Raw genomic sequence first — 25,367 nt, forward strand, 5'->3', positions numbered from 1 at the left:
CAAGGTTAAGCCCTGATACTCATCATGCAATACAGGCTGGATTCAAACTCAAATCATTCCTCCTTTCTGCCTCAGACTCCGGAGTTCTGAGGTTTCAAGTACATTCTACCATCATACCCCAGATACATATTATTCATAAATAGAAATGTATTGATTGCCATGCTAACACTATTCAGTTGATTTTATTATCCAGTTGTGACCATTGGAAGCTAAAGCATGGAGAGGTTGCATTAGGAAGGCTAACTACGGGTAGCCCTAACATCCTGCCAGCACGAGTAACAAAACAAATGGTTCTGATAATATTCAAAACTCCCTTTCTACTTCTCCTATTTTGAGTTTGTGATTTTATACTATATGAAAATGCCATAAATACCGCCTCATTCGAATACTATAGTCCCTGGTGTGATGGAAGGAAGGAAGAACTTCTAACCTCCAATATGGCTTTAGATAGTCTAAGAATTCCTGGGGAAGATTTTCATTCCAAAATTGCCTTTCAGGTCATCTATAATGCCCCTCATCTGTAGAATTTTCCTTCTGTAGTAGAACCTCTGCATTTCCACACATACCACCACGCCATTCCAAAACATGTTAAAATATGATGGAATCTGCACTTACCTGCCTACTTTACACAACATTATGACTATAACCTCAGAATGTTGCCTATGCTGTTCCTGTTTTAGTGACTTTACATATCTCAACCTATGTAGAAGATAGATTTTTTTTCTTTTTCTTTATTATAATTTATTCACATTACATCCCAATTGTTATCCCCACACTCTTATCTTCTCTTTCCCACCCTCCCTCACGCTTCTGCCCTATTCCCCTCCCCTAGGCCTATGATGGGGTATGGGGGGTCCTCCTACCCCACTGTCTGGCCACAACCTATTAGGTCTCATCAGGATAGCCTGCATCCCCTTCTTCTGTGTGCCCGCAAAGCTGTCTTCCCAACGGGCAGTGATCAAATCGTGGGCACCAGCGCGCACGAGGGGTAAGGAAGATACAGATTTTATAACCACTTACGCCTTCCTATAATACAAGAAAACTAACCTGAAAGGATGAATTAATCTGACCTAGAAAGGATTACTTTCCTTTCGATTCCTGTTTACGTGTTAGGTCATATGCTAGTCTCAGTATCCTGTGGGTCAGCACCCCTCAAAGAGCCCTTGACACGTCTCTGCGTCAGGCCCAGATTTTCCTGCACAAACACTTAGCAGGGCATGGTGCCGATTGTAAATATGGATATGAAGTTAGTAGAAGCCTTATTCAAGCCACTAAAATGGAACCCACAAAGTGCAAGTCAGGGTAACTCATCTTTGTTTGCTAGCATGCTTTTCACAAAGTGATAGCTATTCTTCTCTCATCTATTAGATCGCAACCGCAGCTTCCTCTTTTCTTCTCTTTCCCACAGCCTCTCCCTATCTCTTCACGCTTATCCTCTCCCCCAGGTCCCCTCCCCCTCCTCCCTCTGACTTCCCTCCCAGGGACATCAACTAAACATGGCAAAATAAGCTATAATAACACCGGGCTTCTTCAAGGCTGAACAAAGCAACACAATAGGAGAAAAATGGTCCCACGAATGGGCAAAAGACGCAGGAATAGCCGCTGCTACCGCTGTTCGCATTTCCACGAGAACAGCAAGCTACTCCGCCACAGCATATATGAAGACGATCTAGGTCAGACCCCTACAGGTTTCCTGATCTCTCAAGCTCCCGTGAGTCTTGATAAGGTGCTTCTGTGGGGCCTGTTCTCCTGGTGTGGCCCTGCCCTCTCTGTTTCCTCCAATCCTTTCTCCCTCTCTTCAGCAAGACTTCACCAAGCTCCGCGTAATATTAGTGTGTGGTACCCTGCCATCTGCTCCCATCAGTTGCTAGATAAAGTCTCTCTGGTCTCTTTGATGACAATTCTGCTAGACTCTTGTCCCAGCACACACTCCTGGCAGAACAAACTGTCAGCTGGAGGTTTTGTGGTGGAGTTGGTATCCCATTCTCTCTACTTGAGGCCTTGATTGGTTACAGAAGATGGGTGGTTCCGGCCCTGTGTCCCCCATAACTAGGAGTCTTTGTTAGGGTTACTCTCGTAAATTCCATGGAGTTTCCACTGAACAAGTTTGCCACCTGCCCTCTCCACCCAATTCCAGTCATTTCTCCCCCCCACACACACACCTGATTCCTCCTGTTCCCAATCCCATCGCCCCGCCCCCCGAGTCTACCTGCGAAATCTATTCTATTTCCCCTTCCCAGGGAGATCCTTGCACCTCCCCTTAAGCCCTCCTTCTTAGTTTGGGTCTGTGAACTGTAGCATAATTTTCTTTTACTTTGCAGCTAACACCCACTTATGACATACCATGCTTGTCTTTCTGGGTCTGGGATACCTCATTCAGGATAAATTTTGAATGCTTTTCCACAGTCACATCTATTTGTATTTCATGAAGAAGATGTACAACTATTTTTAAAACTTGTGATTTTACTTGTGACAAATAGATCATAAAATGTTTAAGTATTAGCTTTTATCATTTTTATTTCTGAAAATGGTGTTTTTATTTAACTAAACTACTTTTTCCATCATCACCTAATAAATAATTAGAAAATAACAAAAACATGCACTTCTTTCAATGTCAACTTAGAATTAAAAAGTACATATTTTGAACTTCAAAAACTATTCCTGTTCACCTAGACTTGATGATTACATCTGAAATTTAAACATTTGATTGACTAAAGCAGGAGAATTATTGAAATTTTTAAGGAAGCTTTGGATAAAATGTACGGGTTTTTTGTTGTTGTTGTTGTTTTGTTTTTTGTTTTTTGTTTGTTTGTTTGTTTTTGCTATCCTAGGCTATAGATTAAGAGACTCAGTCTCAAAATTAGCAACTACAGTGTCTGAACATGTATAAAAAATTTTATCAACATCAGTGCTGGGAGCCAGGACACTTTGAAATAGAAGTAAAACTAGCAAGCAGGTGAATCAAGAACTCTCAACTCAGAGTTTGCTGAAAAGAAAGAATATATGGTTTTTTTGTTTCTTAACCTGATAAAGATCCCCAAAATATACTTTGTCATTCTCTCCCTAAAAGACATCCTTTGCTCTAAAAGACAAAATGGCACAAGCAATCAAAGAACAATGAATCTACATTTGAGGACTACTTGGTTTTTTTTTTTTTTAAGATTTATTTATTTATTATTGTGTATACAATGCTCTGCCTGCATGTACACTTGCAGGCCAGTAGAGTATCAGATCACATCATAGATGGTTGTTAGCCACCATGTGGTTTCTGGGAATTGAACTCATGACCTCTGGAAGAGCAGTCAGTGCTCTTAACTACTGAGCCATCTCTCCAGCCCAAGGACTACTTGTTAAACAAGGGTGTCTATGCTGTGCTGTGTAGAAACATTTCATGGAATCCTTTGGCATCTATTTCAGAGAGAAGAAATATTACCATCATCTTTATACTTCCTGCTCCCGAATCCCTAACATCCTGTGTTAGCAAAGACAGAGCTGCATGTCACTCACAGTAGACACTCCCAGAGTGTCATCGTGCACTAACCAAAAGCACACATACTGTCCCATCCCCTGTCCACTATCTTTCTGTCAGTTCTGGATGCTCATCCTGTAAGAAGCATTAAAAGCAAAAATGTGTGCAGACAGGGTCAGCATAGAGGAAGAGGAATTATGCTTCTGAATGCTGAGAACTATTCTCTTTGTTCTCTTTTATAAAGCTCTCCAGAGAGTGACCGCATCAACTGAGATCATATTTTTTAAATGTATGTTCTGCCTGCATATTGATTGCGCTCTTTCAGTATTGTCCATAATCTCAGCCAGTATCAAAGTTTGTGTGTTGGAAGAAAGGCTCCCTGTGGTACTGTCCTGAGGAATAGGCACTGTCTCCAGCTAATTGGGAAACGAAAGTATATGGGTCCTGAGATGGGGATTGTAAGATTTCTTGACAGTTCACATAGCCATTTGGAGTGTTCCCATAGATCTGAGCCTTAGCAACCACTCAATAACCCAGCCTTTATAAACACTATGAATTAAAGCAAATAAGATACTAACTCTAACCAGGAAATAAAAGCTAAGCAAATAATGAATATCATATTCTAATAACCCACACATTAGTTTCTATTACTTTGCTTCTAATTAAATAGCAAATATTAAGTATATAAACACTAAAAACAAGGTGTGTTCCTTTTCCTTAAAGCAGATGATAGTGGGAATTATACCACTTATTCAGCACCTAAGTGTTGACTTACTGCCTACCTGGCACAAAGCCACCACAGAATAATTATGGTTAGAAACAGTCTAGGTTCTTATAGTCACAGTTTTCAATAGTTGGTGCAATAATCTAATTTTTTGATAGACATTATATTTTCATCACTCTCCTCTCAACATATAAATTCACTATATCAGGTTGTAGTACATAAGTAATTATTGTGTGAACAATACATGTAGTAATGCACAAGGCATATTTAGACTGATTTTATTATACTTAAATATGTATATTACATCATGTATTTCTATAACTCCATGTTTTTCATGAGTTATAAAGTTACAACAAGCTAAAGTTAATAACTTCATTCAGTTAAAATGTAGCTGCCTATAACAACGTTTATTAGTCCTTGCACTTCTGTTGAACTGATGACTTCATGTGGAAGGAGATACATAAACATTTCCTTCTGTGGCCTAAGCCAACAATAATTGGAGACATTGAGCTTGACAAATGTTCCTCATCCACAGCCCAAAACTATAGATATTTCCAGGAGCTGCACAGAAATATAATAGTCTCTATCACAATGAGGTGATGGATGCTGAGGTGAACTACAGCTAAGTTTTAAAGGTGTGTGTGTGTGTGTGTGTGTGTGTGTGTGTGTGTGTGTGTGTGTGTGTGTACCTCAGGTGTGCAGGGCCAGAAAAAGGCATTACCAGCAGTTGTAAAGCACCTGATGTCATTGTGGAGAGCTCAGCTGAGCAGGTAGTACTGTTAGTCACTAAGCTATTATTTCAGCCACTACACTAGGTTTTAAGTGAGGATCATAAAGAGAGACAACGGGCTATTGTGGCACAATTACTTGATTTTTTTTCACAGACTCAAAAACACACACACACCAAAGATAATAAACAATATTTTGAATTTTAGTTGTAAGTGTTGACAATTATTTCCTCAATATTTTTAAAACCACAGTTGTCAAAGTAACATAGCTGGTGGCTAAGTTCTTTCCTTAGTTAATGAGGAAAATGTTTACATCAAAGTCATATCTGGAGAGAACATACAAGTTTTCAGGTTATTGAGATAGAAGAAGAGGAGATTTTGAGCAGATTATGAAGATCACAAAGCATGAAATACCTGTGAGAACAGATGAGTGGCTCTGAATTTTCTTCAGCCAACTTAGTTACATATTTAAGAAGTAAATAGAATATCCACATATCCTTTCATTAAAAACCATTTACCAAAACTCTGCTACATAGAATGCATGGAACCCAGAAACCAGAGAAGTTGGGTTAAAGTTAGTGGACATGGCTACAATTGTTCAGTATTAGGATATGAATAAGAAGCTGAGAAATTACCATGATATCATTAAAATTAATAAAATAATTCTTAAAAGATTAAATCTCATAAGGAAAATCTCTTAAAGACATATACGGGATACACATTGTAAAGAATTGGCCATAAAAATAGTGTAAGTACATGAATCAATAAAATGCAGTGAGATCATGTGATGTTAGTGGGACAAGCTGGAGCTATAATATTCTCTATTTAAAAATAATAATTGTTAAAATTATTAATTATGTATGTGAGGTATATACACATGAGTTCAAGTGACTAAGAATGCCAGAAGCTTCAGATTCCCCTAAAAGCCACAACACAAGTGGGTGTGAGCTGCCTGATATGGGCCCTGCAAACCAAACTCAGATCTTCTGCAAGCATTTCCTCTTAACTACTAGAGCATCTCTTCTGCCCCAAACAATATTATCTATTTTGGTCATAGAAATTAAAGGAAAAGAAATTGCCAGAGAGATTCACAATTACTCTATAGAAGTATAAACATTAAAGAGTAAAATCAACAGGATGCTACAGATGAGTGAAATATGAATTAGTGCACTTTAAAACATGACATCAAACTTTTGTAAATGACAAATGCACTAATTAAAGTACAAATCTTCTGAAGAAACTTAGGAATAGTTAGCATAACTGAAAAGTTCAGCAGATCTACTGATTAAGTTATCCTATTATATAGCTGGTAGTAACACAGTAGGGTCTATAACACCATAGTTACAATGAACAGGCAAGGTCTCAAGGGTTCACTTACACTAGCCAAAATCATGAGCTCCTGATTCAGTGACATGACCCTGTGTCTAAACATAAAGTGGAGATAAAGGAAGATACCCAGAGTAGGCCCCTGCCCTCCGCGCACACCCTCACAGGTGTGTGTACCTGCACATGTACAAACTCTCACACATACATATGCTCACACCAAAATCTTAATTTAAGAGCCACAGGAAATTTTTGAATAACCATAAGTAGCAAATACACTGGAAACAATAACTAGAGAGCAAGGATGTTTGGATCATGAAGGGAGGATTTAAAGGCCTGGTGTGCTAAAGTTAGCAGTGTAGATCCATAGCAGTGTAGGTCCAAAGTAATGAGTGATGAAAGTGAGTAAATACAACCCTTAAAGCATTGCTGTTTGATAGAGATGGATACGGGCCCCAGGATTTGGGATCAGTGGCTTGACTTATGTACACAACTTTTTCCTTTTTTTTTTTTTAATGGAAAGTGATTACATTACAGGCAGCTGAGTAAGTTGTCTACCATCATTTACTTAGAAATTGGCCTTTAATTTTGCTCTGTGTTTTAAACTTGGTGCAATTTTGCTATCCCATGAAATAAGTATGAAATTAGCTTCATAAATAATTACTCATTAAAAGCATCATTAAGTCAGGAGATTTACATTTCCCTATGGGAAATTTAACAAACTTAAAAACAAAGCAGATGCTATGGCAGTGACTGGGTTTCATCAGCCTCAAGACAGTTTCTGTAGAGTTTAGCACTCACTAAGGGACCTACTTGTGACAGAATAATTCACATTTTCTTGTACAAGTATCATGTTCTCTGCTGGCTCTTTAAAATCATGACCACGTATCTTTGTAACCAGGAAAATGACACCGTGTCCCAGAGCATTTGAAATGAAAATCAATTGTATTATCTTTCCTTTGCACTCACCTTTTTTTTTTTTTTTTTTTCTTTTTTTCTTTTTTTTTGGAAAGACTTGTAATTTACATCAATGAAAGCAGGACTTTTTTTTTGTCAGAATATCTAGTCAGCTCTTGGAGGCTTTCATGTGCTTCCTGGCAATATGAAAGTAATCATAAAAGCTCTAGAGTTAACTGTTTCTCTACCGCTTGCTGTTCTTTATCATGCTTGAAGTCCATCCTCCCCGTGCAACTTTGGCAACCTATGCCTGTCAAACATTCCAGCCCAATAATCAGCTATCTGCTGAGAGTGATTACACCTTCCTAGGCATGCTAGCACTCCCTTTCAAAGGGCCCTTCTGCCTTACATCTTCTTGAATAATATTCCTTCAAGTGTAATCTACCGTAAGCTTCAAGTGTCTCCCAAGAGCTCATTATCATGGTAAAAGGAACAAAAGCGAAGGAGCATGATAGGAACTCCTGCTCGCATTTTCACTAATAAAACCAATCTCCACAGAACAGCTAACAGCAAGACATTCTTCTCATGTCAAAAAGGAATATTCGGGCAATTTTTAACTAGTCATAGCTCTATTTTAAATACCCATGACATTGAGAAAGCTCTCGCTACAGAGGGATTTTTCTACTTGCTTTTCATCATTTGATTCAGAGTCCCAGATAGCGGGTCTCTGTCCTCTTAAGCTGAAATGTAGATACAGAGATTTAGAAGGCACACACACAACTTATTAAGTATAAGAACAACGGTGTTACTCAGTGAAGAGGCAGGATGCTGAATTCTTTTCTGAATTCTTCCATATCCCCTACTAGTCACAGATACCTCCAGGCAATTATAATAGGTGTTATTTTGACATTTACATTAATCACTTGTAGGTTTTCCTTTATGATTTTAATATGCATGTATGAACTCATAAACACATTGACTTAGTTTTTGTTTTCTTTTTTGGTATTTCAATGAGAATTATGTACAATGTATTTTTAATTTATTTTTTTAATTTCCTACATAACTTCTGTATTTACATCACTTCCACCCCATCTTCTCCTTGTTCCAGCTCCCCCCATGAACCCACAACACCCATTTAAATTTATGACCTCTTCTTTAATTATGGTTATATAGCTATACATGTGTACATGACATATACATAAATACAACCTACTGAGTCCTTTTAATGTTGTTCTTATATGTATGTGTTTGGGTGTGGCTATTTGGAATTGAATAACCTAGCAGGCTTTTCCACTAGAGAAGCCTAACTCTTGCTCCCTCCGTAGCCACTGTTTGCATGTAGCTCTTCATCTAAGGGTAAGGCTTGTGAGATCACATTCATCCACATTGATATGTCAGCTGGTGCTGTCATTGCATGGGTCTTGTTTAGGTAAACTTATCACTGAGATTTTATGGATGCATCTTCCCTGCCATGAATAGAAGACAATATTCATAGCAGATGTCCTGATTCTCCAACTCTCATAGTATTTCTTCTCCCTCTTCTGAGATGCTCCCTAAGCTGTAAGTGTAGGGTTTGCATTGTAGATGTATCAGTTGGAGATATGCACCTATAGTCAGGTGCTCTCTGAATTTTGACCATTTGTGGATTTCTGTAATTGTCTCAATGTTACAAAAAGAAGATCTTTTGATGGATAGGGGGCACAAAACTACACTTAACTGAGTATAAGCATATATATTTACAGCACAACTAGAAATTACCCTGGTTTAGGAAAATGTCAACAGTAGGTTCCCCCTTAGGGTCCAAGATATCACCAGCCAACAGCGGTTGACTAGATTGATAGTGTGAGAGATGAATTCTGTCCTTTTGAGTAGGTCTTAATCCACTGAGACATCTAAGAGCCTCCTGTGAACTCTTGGAGATATGCTGTCATTCTAGTTCTCAAAAGGAAGATTCTAGACTAACTCCAGCCCAATCCTCCCACATCCCACTCCCATGTGGTGGGGCAATACTTCATTATGAATCTGTATTAATTTGAGTTGGTACTGGATAAAATGTTTCAAATTATACCCACTTGGCATGTCCACAGTTTTACAAACAGAGGGAATATAATAGCTGTTTCTACCTTTACTTTATGTTCTCTTCCAAGATTCTTTTCTTCTTTAGGAGTTGGAAAGTGGTAGTGATCAATTTGAATGCATTTAAATATACTGATTTCAGTAAATCTCAAAAGAGAAACTTATCATTTATTATTTGGCAATTCAAAGTTCATATGTATACATATACATATACAATTATGTCAGGAAATATTACATTATGTGATTTGGGATAACTTTAAAGAAAATGAATTTGACCATAGGCATCCTAAAATAAAGAATATCTAGACTTTGTAAATGGTATATATTTATAGATATGAATATATTTAATGAGCACCAATCCATTATCAGTGGTTCTGTTTAAAACAAATTGTTGCACTTGGTCCTGTAGAGTCTTTGGCTGCTACAACATCTAGACAGGACTCTGATAATCTTTGGTGATTTCTTTGCTGTATTAACATGTTCTAGTGTTGCCTTATCTATTTCTTTCCATAATTAAAGTCAGTCATTTTCCCAAGGCCCCTGATTTCTTTCATAGAGTTTATAAGTAACAATAATGCTGCACCAAATGACGATAGGTTGACCAGCATTTGGGGCTTTTAGAATACAGACACCTCTCAGGAGATTTTGGCTTCCGGACATAGCAGCTCTGAAAGATCACAGATCTTAAGACTGTTCAATGTTTTTTTGCACATAATGCTTTTCACTCTTTTCTGTTGTTATTTTTGTTTTCCTATATTGGAAAAAACACTCCATTCATTTAAAAGAAAATATAGGCACCAGCCAATGCTTCTGCACTGGAGTTAATATTTCTGTATTGGTGTCATCAAGAGATGAGGACAAGAAATGGATCCAAGACTGGAGACTGTGTGAGAACTGTTGCTTTTATTTGGAATACAATAATAAAGTAGAGGAAGGGTTCTGAAAAAAATCACATAATTTGGTTTATTTTTAAAGTACGACTGGTTACTTGTATGAAGACTGGGCCCTGACAGAGTAAAGGACTAGAACAAACAAGAGAGACTTGTTAGATGTGATTAAAACCATTAGGATTCTTCTCAGACTAGCAAGTGGGAAGATGATGGAAAAAAGTGTATGCAGCTGAAATGAAATGGTCTGCAAGGAAGGTAAGATCATGTGAGATGCCAGGGGAAATGGGTATATAAAGAAAATCTCACTTGTATTATTGCCAAAGAAGCAATTGTAGGATATTCAGAATTTTAAGCCAAATAAACTATTTATTCAATATATAGTGTAAAGTTTTTCAGTATATATTGAATAAATAGTTTATTGGCTTAAAAACTCTGAATATTCTACAATTGCTTCTTTGGCACTAATACAAGACAGACATAGAAGAGTTTTAGGTGTCTTGGAAAATATGTGGAGGTTATGTTTAGGGCAGAGGAAATGGTCAACTGTGTTGAAGTAAAGGAGCTACATGGAGAGGTTTGCAGTTAAGAACAGGCAATGGACTCATGTTTAGTTGCAGGCACCCAAGCAGGTGGCTCAGAACTACTTGTAACTCCAGCTCTTGGGAATCCTACTCCATATTCTGGCTTCTGAAGAAATCTATACTCATGTATACACACTTTCACACATGTCTGCATGCACAAGCACACATGTGTGCACCCATGTGCACACACACATGCAGAGTTTAAATATCATAAAATAATTTTTCTAAAGAGAGTGAAAGTAAAATGAGAATTGAAATTACCTCTGTATTTAACACTGTGGTGGTGAATTTAAGTAATTTATTGGAGTAGTGATGGATAGTGCTTTGGGAGGTGATGTTAAGAACAAATCAGAAGAAATTCTGAATTATAGAAGGAATGAAATGAAGAGAGAATATGTCACTGAAAGATAGTAGCTGTAAGATGCTGATGTGATTTAAGCAGGAAAGGACCTTATCACAAGGCCTGATGAACTGAGTTTAATTCCTTAGGAGCCTCAAGGTGGAAGGAGAGAATTGACTCCTTCAAGTTGTCTTCCGCATTCCATGTGCACATGGTAGCATCTGTTCCACATGCTTATGGTAGTATGTACTCTCTGTCTCAGTCTCTGTCTCTGTCTCACTCAGTCTCTCTGCCTCTGTGTCTGTCTGTGTCTGTGTGTGTGTGTGTGTGTGTGTGTGTGTGTGTGTCTGTGTCTGCATTTGTGTCTGTCTGTCTGATACACACACAGAGATAGATAGATACATGTATACATACATTCATGCATACATAGATACATACATACATCATACATGTAGTTAATGGTCATAGATTGAAAACGAGGCTGCCAGCATGATGATGTCTGTTTCTCCACAACCCTCAAATGCTCAAGTAGGTACCTGTGGTGTTCACCAAGGACTCCATGAGAAACACGTGGCAATCAACACAAATTTATGTGAGAATTATTTGGGCAATGACTATTAGAGAAAAAGAAGAGGGCATAAGAAACACTGTGCGAATCTAAATGATTTCCCCAGGTATTCACAAGGTGAGTACTGTAATATCACCTGATGTTTTACAGTGACATGTGGCAATGCTACTGGTTCTCTATGTTTATTACTTATCTGCTGCTGCTGCTGCTGTTTGACAAATTGCTCCAGAACTTGGGGGACTTCAACAATGAACACTGCTAATCTTGTGGCTTCTGTGGCTTCGATCTTTTTCAGATACTAATGAGAGAAATAAAACCTAGTAGTCTGCTCTTTGTCTAGAGCACATTTCCTTACCATGCCCTGGTTATCATCTCCAATCAGAACTGCAAGATCCTTTGCTATACAGAAAGGCTGAGCTTTTCCGAAACTTCTGGCACCATTTTTTTTTTTAATTTTTAAAATTCATATATTCATTCTACATCCCAATCACAGCCCCAGTCTCCTGTTCCCTTCCATCCACCTTCTTCTCCCAATCTTCTCCCTTTCTCCCCAGAAAAGAGGAGCCCAACCAACAACAACCCACCCCAGCACATAAGGACTGAGCTCCTCCTCATCCTCTGAGGCCAGGCAAGGCAGCCTGGTTACAGCAAAGTGACCAAAATCAGGCAATAGAGTCTTTGTCATAGACAGCACCCACTCGACTTACTAGGGACCCACATGAAGATCAAACTGACCATTGGTTATATATGTGTTGAGGGCCAAGATCCAATGCATGCATGGTCTTTGGTTAGTGCTTCCATCTCTGTAAGCTTACATGGGTCTAAGTTAGTTGACTCTGTTGGTCTTCTTGTGGCTTTCTTGTCCCCTCTAGGTCCATCTATCTCCCCATATCCCCCACCCCCTGCTCACATTCTCTCTCTCTCTCTCTCTCTCTCTCTCTCTCTCTCTCTCTCTCTCTCTCTCTCTCTCTCTCTCTCTCCTGCCTCCCAAATTCCACATAATTCTTATCTGTGAGTCTCAGCAGCTGATTCAATCAGCTGCTGGGTGTGGCCTCTCAGAGGATAGTTATGCTAGGGGCCTATCTATAAATGTAGCAGAGTTTCATTAATGGTGTTAGGGGTTGGATCTCTCTCATGGGTTCCCAGGTTGGGCCAGGCATCAGTTGGACATTCCCTCAGTCTCTGCTCCATCCTTATCTCTGCACATCCTGCAGGAAGGGCAAAGCTTGGATTGAAGTCTCCATAGATGGATTGGTGTTCCCCTCCCACCACTATAAGTCTTGCCTGGCTAGAAGGTAGCCTCCTCAGTCTCTGGCCACACATCCTCTGTTGCCAGGAGGCACATTCAGAGACACTCCCATATCTTCCCTGTAGCTGACCCTGTCACAGTTCTCCAGCTTGTCTCAGTGATGTCTCCACCTTCAGTTTCCCTTTTCTTTCCAAGCTCTCTCAACTCCTCTCTCCACTCTCCCCACATCTGATCTCCCCAGTTTCCCTCTGCACACCCTGAAAGAAAAAAACTACATGATCATCTCATTAGATGATCATTGTTGAAAAAGCATTTGACAAAATCCAACACTCTTTCATGTTAAAAATCTGTGAGAGATCAGGGATACAAGGCACATACCTAAACACAATAAAGGCTATATACAGCAAGCTAATAGCCAACATCAAACTAATTGGATAGAAACTTAAAGAAATTCCACTGAAACCACGAACAAGATGAGACTGCCCACTCTCTCCATATCTCTTCACTATAGTGCTTAAAGTCTTAGCTAGAGCAATAAGACAACTAAAGGCGACCAAAAGGATACAGATTGTAAAGAAAGAAGTTAAATTATCATTATTCACAGATGATATGTTACTACATATAAGTGTCCCCCAAAAAATTATACCAGGAAACTCCTACAAGTGATGAACACCTTCAGCAAAATGGCTGGACACAAAAAAATCAGTAGCCCTCCTGTATATAAGCAACTAAAGGACTGAGAAAGTAATTAGGGAAGCAACACCCTTCACAATAGCCACAATAATATAAAATATCTTGGTGTAACTCTAACCGAACAAGTGAAAGATCTGTATGAAAAGGAATTTCAAGTTTCTGAAGAAAGAAATTGAAGAAGATATCAGAAAATGGAAAGATTTCCATGCTCATGGATCTGTAGGATTAACATAGTAAAAATGGACATTTTAACAAGAGCAATCTACAGATTCAATGCAATTCCTACCAAAATACCAAAACAGTTCTTTACAGACCTTGAAAGAGCAATTCTCAACTTCATATGGAAAAACAAAACTCCAGAATAGCTAAGACAATCCTGTACAATAAAAGAACTTCTGGAGGAATCTCCATCCCTGATTTCAAGCTGTACTATAGAGCAATGGTAACAAAAACTGCATGATACTGGCTTGGAAATAGACTGATAGATCAATTAAATAAAATTGAAGACCCAGAAATAAATCCACTTACATACAGACACTTGATATTTGACAAAGAAACCAAAACCATACAATGGGAAAAATGTTCAACAAATGGTACTGGTCTAACTGGATGTCTACATGTAGAAAAGTACAAATTGCCCTGCACAAAATTAAAGTTCAAGTGGATTAAAAATTTTAACATAAACCAGACACACGAAATCTGGTAGAAGAAAAAGTGGGGAAGAGCCTCAAACTCATTGGCACAGGAGACAAGTTCCTAAACAGAACACCAACAGCTCAGGCTCTAAGATCAACAATTAATAAAGACGACCTCATGAAACTAAAAAGCTTCTGTAAGGCACTGTCAATAGAATGAAACTGCAGGCTACACATTGGGAAAAGATTTTCATCAACCCTACATTCAATAGAGGCCTAATATTCAAAATAAATAAAGAACACAAGAAATTAAACAACAGAAAACCAAATAATCCAATTTTAAAATGGGGTACAGAGCTAAACAGAGGATTCTCAACAGAGGAATTTCTAATGGCTGACAAGAACTTAAAGAAATGCTCGACAGACTGGCCCTGGTTCAGGAGCACACTGTGTCCATTTGGCAAACACGATGGAGTACACACCATATGAGAAGCTGTGGCTGCAGCAACTACTGGAGCTGTGGAGGTGATGGCTGAAGGACCAGGGGCTGAGCCCCCGGGATCCCATGTTGTCCCTGCACAGGATGTGGTCCCTGGAGCAGTTCTCAAATAACTTTTTGCAGGATGAGACTCCATGGAAGAAAGTGATCTTTAAGGCATACTGGTCCGTTCTGGTCTCTTTACTGTTTCTCATGTACTTATATCTCTCTGGGTTTTTTTACTATTATGTCAGGTATCATATAGCTACACAACAATATGCCATTGTTGAAAAAAAGCCCAGAATATTCCCAGATGATAGAATTCTGGAGGCAGGAGAAGTAATTCCACCAATCTAAGATATTCCTGATCAACATCATTGAAGAACATTTACAAACTTAAAAGATGTGTAACAGCACAAGTTCCTAAAGTGCTGTATTTACTGAATCTGTTTCCTGGAAAAGTAACTAATAAGCTTATTCCCAGAGAAAAGGAAAGAAATGCTCAATGTCCCTAGTCATCAGGGAAATACAAATCAAAACGACTCTGAGATTCCATTGTATACCTGTCAGAATGGCTAAAACCACAAACTCAAGTGACAGCACATGCTGGCGAGGAAGTGAGGAAAGGGGAACATTTCTTTATTGCTGGTGGGAGTGCAAACTTGCACAACCACTTTGGAAATCAATCTGGAGCTTCCTAAGAAAATTACAAATAGTACAACCTCAAGACCCAGCTATACCATTCCTGGGCATATAACACAATGATGCTATACTATACCACAAGGACATTTGCTCACCTTTGTTCATATCAGCTTTATTTGTAATAGCCAGTACCTGGAAACAACCTAGATGTCCTTCAGCCAAAGAATGGATAAAGAGAACATGGTACATTTACACAATGGAATACTACTCATCTATTAAAAACAAGGAAATAATGAAATTTGCAGGCAAGGGGATGGAACTAGAAAGGATCATCCTGAGTCAGGTAATCCAGACCCAGAAAGGCATGCATGGTATGTACTCACTTATAAGAGGATTTTAGCCATACTACAATGTACATACCCAAAAAAAAAACCTAAGTAACAAGGAGGGCCTAAGGGAAGCCCTCCTTGAATCTCACTCAGATAGGGAAATAAAATAGACAGTGGAAGTGGATAGAGAGAGGGATCTGGCTCTGTTTTTAATGGTTCTCCTTTCAACTTTTACCCCCATTTTTTACTACAAATGAAATGAAAACATTGACAAAAAGAAACAAAGAGCAAACACCACGTTGCATATCTGAGCACTGTTCTTAGAACCCTGAAGTGCCTCACACAGTCATAAGACACATGCTTGACTTTCACATCACTGCAGGTGATAGTGGCATACTGTTGCTGTTTGACCATCTCCTTCCCTTTTCCCGGTGGCACATCCTACTTTTCTCCTGAACCCTCACTAGCATCATCCTTAGAGTCCAGAGTGCTAAAGATCTCTTCAAGGTGATTCAGGAGCCCTTGCTGTTCTCCCAAGCAATTTTCCAACCTCTCCTCACTTCCTAGCTTTGTAGCTGCCTCCACACTTTTAATTGGTTGGCAGGTGTCCTAGTTAAACTTAATTGTCAACTTGACAGCGCCTAGAGTCATTGGCGAGAACATCAATTAAGGGATTTCGGAGACGAGTTTGGCCTGAGGCCATGTCCATGAGAGGTTACCTTGAATAATGAGTGTTTAGGGGGTTTCTAGTCCACTGTGGATCTCACTGTTCCTAGGAAGGTGGCTCTGGTATGTCTAAGAAGTCTAGCTGAACAAGCCTAAGAGCAGGCCATGTAGTGAGCAGTAGCCCCCATGCTTCCTGCTGCACAACACTAGCTGTGAATTCACTGGTTCTACTGCACAGACTAACAAGCAACCCTCCTCTTGGGTTTCTGCCTAGAGTTCCTTCCTTGACTTTCCTCACTCCATGATGAAATGATCTGAAACTGTAAAATGAACCAAACCCTTTTCTTCCCAAGTTGCCCTTTGTTGAGAATGTTCTATCAAAGTAAGAAAAGGAAACGTCAACAACACCTAAGCATCCTACTTCCGTGTACTGAAAATGATAGTAGCCACCAATTGCCATACAACAAATGACATCAGGACTCTAAATCTTTTAACAAACATTGTCTCACAGTCTTGTGACAGGAGCATGTGGGTGTGTATCAGCAGTTTTCCTGCCCCCAGAGTCCCCCATAACCCTGTAACTGTCGCACTGGCTAGGCCTAAAGTTATCCCAACATCCTCCTGTATGCTTCCTCCACTGCTAGCGGCTCGTAAGACCTTGTTGCCTGTTTTCATGAGAACGTTGTTCACTGGTTGCTCCTTAGAGCAACTACCAACAAGGGCCTGTTGATCCGGGTCTGGAATCCCAGACAGCAGGCTGAAGCAAGAGGATATCAAGTTCAAGGCCTACTTAAGGCTACAGTGAGAGTTCAAAGCCAACCTGAGGAATTTAGCATATCTCAAAATAAAAAGTACAAGATGGGGCTTAGGACATAGTGCAGTAGAGGGGGAAGGGGGCATTTGTGGAGCAGGAGTGGTGTCCTCTTACCATACTCTAGTCACACGGAGCAAGTCATTAGATCCATCAGGTGCTTGTCTACAACAACTACACAAATTCACAAAAGTAAACCCGACTTTTCATTAGAGATCAGGGAAAATATTAATAAAAATTTATCTTTTCTTTGGTTCGTGTGTGCATGTGTGTGTGTGTGTGTGTGTGTGTGTGTGTGTGAGAGAGAGAGAGAGAGAGAGAGAGAGAGAGAGAGAGAGAGAGAGAGATGTATATTCCTGCATGTTTGTTTGAGAGTGTACTTGCATGTGTACAAAAAGAGGTCAATCCCTCTGCAACCTTTTTTTTAAGTTTTATTTATTTATTATTATGTATACAGTGCTCTGCCCACATGTACACTTGCAGGCCAAAGGAGGGCATCAGATCACATTATAGATGGTTGTGAGGCACCATGTGGTTGCTGGGAATTGAACTCATGACCTCTGGAAAAGCAGTCAGTGCTCTTAACCGCTGAGCCACGTCTCCAGCCCTCTTCATCCTTTTTATTTTGTATTTATACCAGGTTTCTCACTGAACTTTGAGCTTCCATTTCAGCTAGACTAGTTGGCTAGTGAGCATATATTGGGTTATACTTTCACATGAAGTAGATGAAGACATTAGAAAAACCACGTAGATTTAAACTTAAGAGACTGCTGCAATTTATATGTATTTATTTCAGTTATTACATGCTACAATTTTTTAATGTTGCTATTGAAAACTTTTAAGGATTAAAAAAGAAAACTAGAAATCAATTACTTCTTCAGAATGGTAAAAAATAACTTCTGGAGCTGAAATCTAGGTCTCTCTTAGTGGAACCATTCATAAAAATCCCATGCCACAGAAAAGCATTAGACATTAAAAGGTCCCATTGTTTCATTAGGCTCACTGCTCTTCATTGTTCTTATATTTAGGATTCCATTTTTTCACATTTTATTTCATAATTTGTCTCTTAAATAATATTGTGAAATATCATCTTTTACTTCATGAATTTATCTCACTTATAAACACTTTGTGTTAGAGGTCGTTGTGCTCTCGTTCGCTAAGATGTTAGTCACGTGGAACATGCTTTTACAATCCCAACTCTCTTGTCCCCGGCTAGTAAAGTAAATGAGAGAAATATCCTGAGGACTATAAATAAGATAATGTTACATATGTCTTTTGCTTGGTTTCTTTAACTGAAAGTTAGGATAAAGGTGCAAATAGTTTCCTGTATATTCAGCTGCAGAAAGATAAGCAGTATAAAAAAAAAAAAAAAAAAAAAAAAAAAGACTCACACTTTATCCAAAGTCTGATTTTCTCAAGGTAGTGTTCAGCACAGGCAGACAGTAATCCATTTTCAGCGCTGGTTTTGTGGATAGATCATTTTGCAGAAATCCGTGGCAAGATGTTTTCATTCTGCTGCTTTGCAAAAGTTCAAGGAGTTTAAAAAAAAAAAAAATATTTCATTGCAAAGAGCTAACTTTGCCCTCAAAATATTACCATGCCTTTAGCTTTCAAATCTGTAACCTTCTGACAAGAGTTCTTTGTTTGCCTCATTTGGCAGTGGGCCTGTTGCTGTATACATTTCTGTACTTAGTGTTTGTTATCAACTTAGTTTGACAACTTAAATCTAGCATAATGATATGGAATTATAAACAAATGTTAAATGCATTTTGGAATTCCAATACGTTGCCCTACCCCCAAAACCCTGCCTTTAAAACCAATTCTTCATAAATACATATATACATATATGTATGTATGTATATATATATATATATATATCTGAGAGGAGGCTTTTTGTAAATGTATATGATGAAGTTTTATAGTTATAGTAGCCTAATTTGACACACTATTTAGGTTACACTAAGTTTAGACCAACTTAGACATGGGTTTTGACCTGAGGTGACCTCCTTGGCTTTGCAAAGGATTATTTCAATAAACAAATGAATTGTTTTCCTAAGAGGATATTTCTTGAATTAAAAGTAGTCATTAACTTTAGGGTTAGAGAAGAACAAATTAGAAAGCTTAAGTGTCTGTGCCGTCTGAGATATGAAATGCTTTGTTGTATTGATGAAGGTGTCTCTTAATTTATGTGATTTGTCTTGTACAAGTCTACCTGCTAAATATCCACACACCCTCAATGACAGGTTTCCTAGGAGCATTTGATATGTTGCCCTTAGTATTGCTTATTGATCGTTTGTCTGAGGATGAGGCAATTGTGTTTATTTCGTCTCAGAGAAAGGTTGCGCTAGCATAATTTTGGATCTCTTTGCATGAGAGTCCCAAGAAAAGACAGAAGCTAAAAGACAAATGGAATAGAATTACATTTAGCCACTTGTATTTAATGATGTAAGAATTAACGACAGAGTAAAACATAACTTTGTGGCTGGAGTTTCTTTATAAAGAGTATGGGGAAACATAATTGGTAGTGCAGGGATCTCAAATTAGAATTAAATGGAGCTTCAGGAAGCAATTATTGCATGTTCATATTTATCTACAGAACTTTATTTCAGTAGTCCAGGCATGGTACCTCTAAAATGTGTGTTGATTTGCTCATCTGAGCAATCATCTATCATCTAAATTACATGACATATGTGATTATCTTAAATGCGCATTTGTACTGAGACAAGCCTCTCATTTGCACTTAAAGACAGTTTTGATTCAATAATTCGTCTGTAAGAAGAAAGTGTGTGGCTGGAACTCCTTGCAAAATTACATTTTAGAAATTTGATGCAATCTGTTAAAAGCTTCAGAACCTTTGTGCTTTCATCCTACCAACTATTATGTTTGATTTTTGCAAATTACAAAGCAATTTTATTATTTTCCCATAGTGATGGCTGGACATACAGTGAGCAATGGTTTGCAAGCTATATGTGAGTTGGAACACATGGCTTCCTCTTCATTAGTCGTACAACCATAATCAAAATATTTATCTTGCTGATCCTGTGTTCTCTCATTTCCATGTTTCATCTTTAAGAGGATAAATGGAGTTAGAATATTTTAATATTAAAACATGTGCTTCAGGAAGTTATTTGTGTAAGTAACTCTACAATAGCCCCTGGGTTATTTATCTGCTCAAACTATTGTTGAGTAAACAAATGGATAACTAGATGAGGGCATGTGAGTGTGTATGTGTGTGTGTGTGTGTGTGTGTGTGCGCGCGCGCGTACGCATGCACACATTTACATATATTTGAGAACAGTGTGTCTAATGCCCAGGTAACAGAAGTACTTACAAATGGCATCTTTTCCTTTATTATGACTTTGAAAAATGGTATATGGATGAATTCAGAATACTACAAGTTTTTCTCAGCTGACTTTGACAGTCAACTATCTAGGGTGCTACCAACGAGATACAAGAGGAATCCAAAGTCTCTGCCACAATCCCACTTTTTCAGGGTTTACTCATATCATCAATATGTTAAAGAATTGAGAATAACTTTATGCCTTCTTCATTTCTAAAACCACAAGAAGATTCATGAGGCAAATAGTTGGGTGCTGATAGGGCTTGCTATTACAGCTTGTAGTCCAGAGGCTGGTGGCATGATTGGCATTTTCTCACAGAGGATTCAAGGGTGGTGGCTTCCCAGCCTCCTATTCACAGACAGGGAAATGTCAAAGGCTGTTTATGTGGGCTAGCCATCTGAACTGCACAGAGCATCTCCTCTTGGAAAAAGCAAATCTGTCCTTACAGAGTTTAGCCAAGCTGTCCTTGAACATGAGCATCTGGCACATGAAGTTCTTAAAAGCTATGAACAAACAAAATGCTCTGAGAAGCATTCTCCCATAATTGGTGGATTCTGCTTTTTTTTTTTTTTTTTTTTTTTTTTGGGTTTAGCTTAATTCCAGTTTGGTTTGTATTTTTGATTTTATGACTATCGTAACATCAGAAGTATAAGAAAAGTCATTTACTATGCATAGACAGTACAAAGAATACACTATAAGGAAGGTTGAAAGAATGTTCCAGAAATATAAGCCAAACACTGTTTAGATACTGTTATTTTACTCAGTTATTGATAAACAGTGCCTCAAAACATTTTATCTTTAAATATTTAATTCAAGGCCAGGTAGTGGTAGATCACGGTTTTAATCCCAGTACTCAGATGGCAGAGACAGAGGATCTCTGTGAGTTCAAAGCCAGCCTGATCTACAAAGCAAGTCCAGAACAGCCAAGGCTATACAGATAAACTCTGCCTTGGAAAAAATTATTTTTTAAAAATTGAAGAGAAGTTCTTATGACTTGGTGACAAAAAACTAAGCAAGACACTCTCAAGAGTCATGGAATACTTCATTTTGCAGCCATATATACTTGTGCATGTCTGTAATCTCATGATTCACGAGGCTAAGGCAGGAGAATTCCCGTAAATTTAAGACCAGACTCAGGTTAGTGAAATTAAGACTGGTCTAGCCGACAAAACAAAACCCTCATCTCAAAAGCAAAACAAAACAAAAAGAAACACAAACAAACAAAAGAGCAGACACTAAGAGCGTGGTGACAGCCGAGGCTATAGGTCGGTTGCTCTCCTAAGCATGTCTAAGCATCGGCACAGAGTTTGACAGCCAGCACCTAATCTCTTGGGCATGGTGTTATACCTCTGGAACCCTATCACCAGCAAAATTTCAAAGTCATCCCCACCACATAGCTACTTATATCTGGCAGTTAGCCTGATATGCGTAAGATATAAGACTCTGGAGAGGAGCAGCTACAAAGGAAACAAACACAGATGTAGCAAGAACGCAAGAACTGTCTAGACAAACATGAGTAATACTACATAAACGAATGTACACAGCGTTCCTGGACTATAAAACCTGGACTGCCCCAAACAGTTGCATTCCATCTAGAAGCAATAGTAGACACAACAGATGTGGAATACCAGTTGATATTTAATGCCCCAGAGAATGCAATAAACAGAGAGGCACTCAGATATGACCTGTCTGAAGCCTGGTGTAAAAAGGCATATGAGAGGGTTGCAGGACCTAGCAAAACTAGCAAGTCATTTGAAAAAGCCAGAGGATACAAAGGGGTTAAGGGATGTCGTAGACTGAAAAGCTCCTTATTATAAAGTGTTTGGAATGTTTCTTGTAAGTAGTCATGAGATGTCTGAGTTTCAGAGGAAGTGTCACATAATTGAATGCTTTCTGTTGAGATAGAGAGGTCTCTGATACAGGCAATTGCAGAGTCAGAATTGTAGAGGAGTACTAGAATAGTACAATAATAATAATAATGATGATAATAATAATAATAATAATAATAATAATAATAATAATAATAATAATAATAATAATAATAAATAATAATAATAATAAAGCTACCATGGTCTTAATGTACTTTTTCACATGTTGTTAGTATTCTATTAACAATAGACAATATGTGCTAGATTTTAACATTTAGATGAGCTGAAAAGCCATGATATAAAAAAATTCAGGGGCTGGGTGTGATAACATACACCTTTAATCTCTTCACTTGGGAGGCAGAGGCAGGTGGACATCTGTGAGTTTGAGGCCAACTGGTCTCCAAAGCAATTCCAGGACAGCCAAGGCTACACATAGAAAACCTGTCTCAAACAAAAAAACAAAACAAAACAAAAAATGAAACCAAAAAAAAATCAGAACAATGCAAGTGCTTACCCTGAAAGGGCAAAGAGAAAACTCAAGTTAGGCATTTGGTTTAGAGGCAAAGGTATGACTACATTAGGGTCTGTAATTTAATCATTTATGCAAATGGTTCTTCTTAGTTTTCAGATTATTAGTTGAAATTTTTAATTCACCAGATTGAAGTTTGTAGTTTCCAGTCAGTCCTTGAATAGAATGGATAAGTTGCGTTAGTATACTTGTGGAATTAGACTCCTGAAATGTAATGAATAGTTTAAAGGTCAAGGATGATTTCTATTGTTACATGGATCTTTAGAAGCATATTTTGAGATATTATCCCACTCCATCCAAATGCTGCTAATGTGAGTGGCAGCCCATCTGTGGAGAAAACCAGCCACCACAGACAGGACCTGCTGGAGATGACCGAGAAAGGACACAGAGAATCCTGACACTATGGTGTTTCGGATGCTCGTATTAACACTCATGGGGGTATTCATTTTGAAAACGAAAGTCTTCTTTGAGCCTATGCTGGAAATACCCCCCCCCCATTTTCTGGCTGCTTATTATCAGTTATCAACTTGTACTAGAGATAATAAAGACAACCACATGATTGTAATACGGTGTTGTTACATGTGATGTGAGTGAGTCTTACATATTGCATACTTATATAAGCATCTACCGTCTGTCAGACATTCTACAACTATTAAGTGTCTCATTTCATCCAGAGAGCAAATTATGATTGCCCCCAGATCACAGATGAGAAAACTAAGAGTGATGTTTGGATGAGCATCTAGAGTCCTTAAAGGCCTGGGCAGAATTCTGGGCCCAGTTTAGACTCGGTCCAAAACCATAGCTATTTCCACCATCTTTAGTTTTTCCTGAGAGAGACAATAGAGTACTACCTACATCTCTGACTTAAGGAAAATATAAGGTGACTGAATATAAAAGTGCATAACACAAATACATTTTACAGAAAAATATAGTGACTTTTTAAGGAAAAATTACCAGAAAACATAAGAGAAGTGAATTCCAATAAGTAAAAGAAATAAAAATGAGCGTGCCTCCATTGTTCTTCTAAAAAGAAGGGTTTTTTGTTGTTGTTGTTGTTTTTGTTTTTGTTTTATCATTTGTGATAGATATTTAATCCAGTCCTCCCTGGAGATTTTCTGTTCTATCCTATGGAATTTATGCCCTTTGGTATCTTAATCCCCAATGTTGTGCAATGTGCCTTTATTTGGGAATACCATCCTTGGAGATGTTGACATTATAGACTACTGCAGGCTTCTAACCCAGTATAACTGCAGATGATGGTGAAGGCAGAGATTGGAATGATGCAGCTGAAGTTAAGGACCACTAAAAGCTCCAGAAAGCCTGTCTAAGTGAAAAGTGGCATGAGACAGACTAGACTCATACATAGTACCAACCACCTCTGTTGACACATTGATACCAAGAATTCAGACTCTTTTATTGTGATACAATAAATTAATTTTGTTTAAACAAAAGAAACTATGTAGAACATGAGACTGAAGTCATATCTACTCAGTAGTTCTGGACTCTTGTGTGTACAGGGGCCCTCAGCCAGCTGTCCTCATGGTGTAGCAGGACCATCAGACTCAATAAACCCCCATCTCTTAGGCTGTCTTTCCACATTTTGGACCCATAAATGCTTACACAATGGCAGATGGGGAGAGAGACAGACAGTTTATATGTGATGGTTGATATCTCTTTCTTTCGGGTCTTGCAAAACATACACATTTCTGCTCTTGAGTGTTTCCTTGTGAGCTTTCGCATCTGACCATAGCAACTGCCATAGTCTGAGGCTGAGAGCTAGGGATATGGAATTTGACCCATGGCTCAAGTCACTAGAATTTAAATTTATTAACAGGTGTGATGGATTTGCGTTTGGGGATGCTGTGCTGCTATAGTACATATCTTTTTCATTTCTCTAAAATGTATTGTTACTACTGCGTATGTGCACATGATGTACATATAAAGATATAAATGAAGGTCAAAATTCAACTTGTGGAGTCATCACTCCTTCCGCCTTTACATGGGTTGGAGTTTAAATTCAGCTTACCCAGCTTTTGTAGCAAGTGTCTTTATCTGCTAAATCATCTCTTGGCTCCTCTACTATTAATATTACATATGACTTATAATTGTTTTATAAAATCAGATCTTGGAAACATTCTAGGCAGTGAACTAAGCAAAGAACAATGTAAGCTTGACAAACACAGAAGCAAACAGTTCTCCCACCTCTTAAGTGAGACGTATTCTCTGTCTCTGTCTCTGACTCTGTCTCTGTCTCTGTCTCTGTCTCTGTCTCTGTCTCTGTCTCTCTCTGTCTCTGTCTCTCTCTGTCTGTGTGTGTGTGTGTGTGTATGTTATGGCTGTCAGCAGCTATTCTTTCTAATTCATGCTGTTTTCAAACCCATAGAGATGGTTAGGTGAGACAAACTCTTCAAGAACTTAAATTTTAAAAGACTATTAAAATAAAGAAGTTCACCATTCAAAAACAGATGAAGACAAGACACCATTTGCAAGTGTAGACCGCATTCAAAGCCACTTAAAACTTTGATAAAGG

General features: G+C 38.4%; 1 protein-coding gene and 1 pseudogene across 1 annotated transcript in view; both read left to right on the plus strand.

Annotated features, from left to right (window-relative positions):
* Robo1 (roundabout guidance receptor 1) overlaps positions 1-25,367 on the plus strand; it is a 719,482-nt gene that overhangs the window by 289,708 nt on the left and 404,407 nt on the right. The window lies entirely within an intron of this gene.
* Positions 14,643-15,032, plus strand: LOC127193209 (NADH dehydrogenase [ubiquinone] 1 beta subcomplex subunit 6-like; annotated as a pseudogene).

The sequence above is a fragment of the Acomys russatus genome, chromosome 8 (genome assembly GCF_903995435.1).
Source record: "Acomys russatus chromosome 8, mAcoRus1.1, whole genome shotgun sequence".
NCBI lineage: Eukaryota > Metazoa > Chordata > Mammalia > Rodentia > Muridae > Acomys > Acomys russatus.